Raw genomic sequence first — 5729 nt, forward strand, 5'->3', positions numbered from 1 at the left:
TCCAAGCCGCCCGCGGGCTTCTGGGAGGGAAAGGACCGAGACGGGGTACACAACCCCCCCTCCTCGGCCACCGTAGTTCCCGTTGTGTCTGGCGCAATGCCTGCTGGGGATTGAAGTCCACACAACCCAGCCGGGCGCATTGTTTTGAAGATTATGCTGCTGACGCGGGACACTGAAAATATGAAGAATAATCGCATGCATATTATTAGACATTTTGCAAATTGTGTAAAGCAGTATATTAGAGAAAAGGCTGCTTTGTTTTGAGACAGAGACTCACTATGTATCCTTGGTTGGCCTGGAACTCATGATATAGACCCGGCTGGCATGGAACTCTGCCTCAGCCTCATAGTGCTGAGATTAAAGGCTAGCGCCACCATGGCCAGCCTTTGTTTTTGTTTTGTTTTGTTTTAATTTAAAAGTTTTTTTTTTCCTTTTTTAAACGTGGGTTTATTCTCAGAATTAACTCAGGTCCTCGCGATTCTACAACAAGCACTTTATCAATTATTCGGTCTCCCCATCCCCCAGTAAAAATATATTTTAAGACAGGTCCTGCAAAGTTGCCGGGCTAGCTTTGAACCCACTTCAGAGCCCAGGTGCAGTAAGACTTTGGAGCCACTCTCTGAAGCAGGCCTAGCTATGGCAATCCAAGCTTCTTGGTGAGCCCAGCCTGCTTGCTTTACTTAAAAGGAGCAAAATTATCCACCTTCACATCCTGACAGTTCTACTTGTTACTGTATGAACCTTGAGCAAATTACTTTCCCTTTTGAGTGTCTCTTCCCCTTTCTGTCAAGCGCACATAATGGAGGTACCTCACGGAATTGTATTAAAATGAGATGATGTAGTATTTCTGGTGTCCTTAGCTCAGGGCTGTAGTAGAATATTACTACTACTACTACTACTACTACTATTACTATTGTTTTTTTCGAGACAGGTTTTCTCTGTGTAGTTTTGGTGCCAGTCCTGGAGCTTGCTCTGTAGACCAGGCTGGTCTTGAACTCACAGAGATACGCCTGGCTCTGCCTACTGGGATTAAAAGAGTGTGTCACCACCACCCGGCTGTAGAATATTATTTTAAGATGTGTTACTTTTCTATTTTTATGTTGTGAAACATTTATTTTAATGATGCAAAGATGTGTTGCATTCTTTTATGTTGCGTTTGTTTAACTCTGTGAAGCTGTCTTACTGTGCCTGTCTAAAACACCTGATGCTCTAATAAAGAGCTGAACAGCCAATAGCAAGGCAGAAGAAAGGATAGGCAGGGCTGTCAGGCAGAGAGAATAGATAGAAGGAGAAATCTGGGCAGAAAATTTAAGAATAAGAGAACAAGGAGAGGAGGATGCTAGGGGCCAGCCACCCAGCCACCCAGCCAGCCACGGAGTAAGAGTGAAAGGAAAATACACAGAAGAAAAGGAAAAAGCCCAGAGGCAAAAGATAGATGGGATAATTTAAAGTTAAGAAAAGCTGGCAAGAAACAAGCCAAGCTAAGGTCAGGCATTCATAAGCAAGCTGGGTGGTGGGACCCCAAAAGAGCAAAAACAACCACCAACACAGGGCTCAGCTTGTAAGGGTTCAACAAATATTTTGTGTGGTGTGTGTTGTGTGTACATGGAGCTCCAAGGAAAACTTTTAGAAGTTATTCTATCTCTAGCACTGTAAAAATAAAACGTCCCTTCCTTCCTTTCTTTTTTCTCCATGCAACTTATATAAAGCACACAAATCTCAGCCAGATGTGGTGCCTGTAACCTACCTTTTGGGGTAGTAGGATTTACAAGACTGAGGTCAGCCCAGGCTACCTAGTCAGATCCTGTCTCACAAACAGGTGAAACAAAAGCCCCTGTAATTCCAGCATTTGGGAGATGGAGGCAGGAGGATTTGGAGTTCAAGACCAGCAAGGACACCACATGAGACACTATCAGGAAGGAAGGAAGGAAGGTGGGCAGGCGGGCATCTGACTTAGCTCAATCTGAAGTGCACACCTTCATGAGGATTCTCATTTTTCATTTATTGCTTTTAAAACAAGCCTAACGTAGCCCATGCTGACCTCAAACTCCCAAACCTCTCATGCCTCCATCTCCCAAGAACACCTGATACTGTTCTAATTTTTTGAAAGCCCAGTGTTACATGGTTGAACCCATCTTTATCTACCACAAATACACCATCAGAGGGAACTCCTCTGTGGGACTCGGTTGTTTCAGAAGCTCCAGTCTTCTCCACTAGGGGGCAGAGTGGTGTAGAGGAAAAGCCACCATCTCTGGGTTAAGTACAGGCTGGTCCTGGATATCTGTTTTACCGGCTTAGGGTAAGAATTTAAGCTTTGGGCATCTAATTTTTTCCCGTCTACTTGAGAGTCCAGACTACCAAATGGACAATTTATAGAGCTGTAATTAAGATGTGAACAGGAAATAAGTTAATGCCTGCAAATACTGCCCAATCCAGGTGCAATTAACAGTGTTCCTTTTTTTTTCTTTTTTTTTTAAATTTATTTATTTATTTATTATGATACAGTGCTCTGCCTTCATGAGTCCCTGCAGGCCAGAAGAGGATGCCAGATCTCATTACAGATGGTTGTGAGCCAGCATGTGGTTGCTAGGAATTGAACTCAGGACCTCTGGAAGAGCAGTCAGTGCTCTTAACCTCTGAGCCATCTCTCCAGCCCGTGTATGAGTGTTTCTAATTGTGTGGAAGTGCATGTGCACATGTGTGCACAGTGTATGTGTAGGCCTGAGGTAGACATAGGTATCTTTCTTTTACTTTTATTTGTTGTTCTTATTTTGTAGAAGTGTCTTACTATGTAGCCCTGGCAGGCCTGAAACTTTCTATATAGAGCAGGCTGTGTTTGAACTCACAGAGATCTGCCTGCCTCTGTCTTTCAAATGCTGGGGTTAGAGACACTCAGCCCCAGCAAGGTTTTAAAAATTAATAATACCCATTGCAGGGAAGGTGCTGTACAGTAGGTCCTTTCAGCCATAGATGGTGGGAGTGTCACTCAATACAACCTTTCCAGAGAGGAACTCATAAAAAGAACAAGGCACCAGGAGGCCACACACATTGCATCTTTAGAAATTATTCCTGGAGGAAGACTCATAAATGAGCACCACGATTTAAAGACTTTTCATCAGTGGTTACTAATACTGTAGAAAAAAATACACCCAAAAAGATCTGATAATAGAAGTTTTAAATAAATTGTGATGTGTATCATACCTAGGAATCTTTTTTTTTTTTTTTTTTTTTTTTTTGGTTTTTCGAGACAGGGTTTCTCTGTGTAGCTTTGCGCCTTTCCTGGAACTCACTTGGTAGCCCAGGCTGGCCTCGAACTCACAGAGATCCACCTGGCTCTGCCTCCCGAGTGCTGGGATTAAAGGCGTGCGCCACCACCGCCCGGCTCATACCTAGGAATCTTACGCTGTGATTTTAAAAAATGGCACCCTTGTTGAAGTAACTAAATAAAAAGTGTCCAACCATTATTTCATGCTCAAGGAATAAAGGAAGGAAAAGGAATAGACCAATAGAAATATTTATTATATAAAATATTTCTGGATCATGGGCTATTGGTGCATGCCTGTCATCCTAGCTGAGGCTCAGGCAGAAGGATCTCAAGTTCCAGGCTTGTCCGGCTGGCTAAGAGCTGGTTCAACTTGAGCCTGGGCAGCTTACTAAGACTTTGTGTCAAAATAAAAGTAAACAGACGAACAGCAAAGAAGAGGGAGGGCCAGCAGGATGGCTCAGGATATGGGTGTGCATAGTTCTGATGACAGTAATTTCAGTCCCTGGATCCCACCAGGTAACAAGAGAGAATCGATTTACACACACACACACACATACACACACACACACACACACACACAAACATAAACACACACACACATATGCACAGACAGCACTGGGAGTGGGGTGTGATGACACATGTATGTTAGCACTTGGGAGGCATAATTGCCTGGTCTACACATCAAGTTTTAGGCCAGCCAGGAATAGACAGTGAAACTCACCAAGCAGACAAAACAAAAAGTGGGGCTGGACAGATGGCTGAGCTGCTAAGAGGGTATGATGCTCTTCCAGAGGAGTTGGGTTCATTCTCTAGTACCCACATCTGTACAAATACCTATAACTCCACCACCAGGGTATCCAACAACTTCTTCTGGCCTCCTCTGACTTTGTGCCCATGATATACATAACATACATTCAGATAGACACACACACACACACACACACAATTAATAAATAAGGGCTGGAGAGATGGCTCAATGCTTAAGAGCACTGTCTCCTCTTCCAGAGGTCCCAAGTTCAATTCCCAGCAACCACATGGTGACTCACAACCATCTGTAATGGGATCTGATTCCCCTTTCTGGTGTGCATGAAGACAAGTCACTCTTATACATATTTGACTTATTAAATATTTCATTTAATAAAACAAATCTTTTAAAAAGTAAATAAATAAATCTTTTAAAAAGTCAAATAAATAAATAAGTAAAAACTACAAAAACAGCTGGGTGGTGACGGCGGCGGCGGCAGCAGCGCACACCTTTAATCCCAGCACTCAGAAGGCAGAGGCAGGCAGATGTCTGTGAGTTCGAGGCCAGCCTGGGCTACAGAGTGAGTTCCAGTATGGACTCTAAAAAGCTACACAGAGAAAACCTGTCTTGAAAAACCAAATAAATAAATAAATGAATGAATGAATAAATAAATAAGAAAGATAAAAAATAAGCTGGGTGGTCGTGGTGCACACCTTTAATCCCAGCACTTGGGAGGTAGAGGCAGGCAGATCTCTGTGAGTTTGAGGCCAGCCTGGTCTACAGAGCGAGTTTCAGGACAGAGAGGGCTGTTGCACAGAGAAACTCCGTCTCAAAAAAACCAATAAATAAATAAAGAACACTAGTTCTTCTTCTTGAGGAGCCACATAGTAGCTCAGGACAGGTAGGGCTGTTGCACAGAGAAACTCTGTCTCATAAATAAATAAATAAACAAAACAAACAAATAACACTAGTTCTTATTCTTGAGGAGCCACATAGTGGTTCACAGCCTTCAGTCACTCCAGTTCCAAGGGATCCAATGGCCTCTGTGGGCTCTGCATGCACACAGGCAACACACACACACACACACACACACACACACACACACACACACACACACACAAATAAATTAATTAATTAAAGGCTGGGTTGTAGCTCAGTTAATAGAAGGCTTGCATAGCATGTCTGATTCCCAGGACTTCAGAAAACTTGACTTGGTGATGCTTGGTTTAAACCTTTGGTCTATTTTTTTTTTGGTTTTTTTCTAGACAGGGTTTCTCTGTGTAGTTTTGGTGCCTGTCCTGGATCTCGCTCTGTAGACCAGGCTGGCCTGGAACTCACAGAGATCCGCCTGGCTCTGCCTCCCAAGTGCTGGGATTAAAGGCATGAGCCACCTCTGTCTGGCTTTAGTCTATTTTTAAATCCAAATATAATTTAATTATTTTGAGACAAAAATCTCATTATGTAGCCTTTATTTTCGGGTCCTGAGATTAGAACCCTGGACCTTGAACATGCTAAGCATAATCTCTACCAACAAGTCACATTCCCCACTCTGAGTCTTATTTTAAATTTAAACCTATTTGATAGCAGTAAGATAAAATGACAAGAGATTTGATTAGTTTCCTCTGTTCTTGAAGTTCTTATAAACAGAATCTCACACAAAGCAATCTTCTGTCTGGGTTCTTTTGCACATGTCTTTGAGTTCTATCCACGCTGCTCCTT

This window comes from Peromyscus maniculatus, chromosome 5 (genome assembly GCF_049852395.1).
Source record: "Peromyscus maniculatus bairdii isolate BWxNUB_F1_BW_parent chromosome 5, HU_Pman_BW_mat_3.1, whole genome shotgun sequence".
In the NCBI taxonomy this organism is placed as follows: domain Eukaryota; kingdom Metazoa; phylum Chordata; class Mammalia; order Rodentia; family Cricetidae; genus Peromyscus; species Peromyscus maniculatus.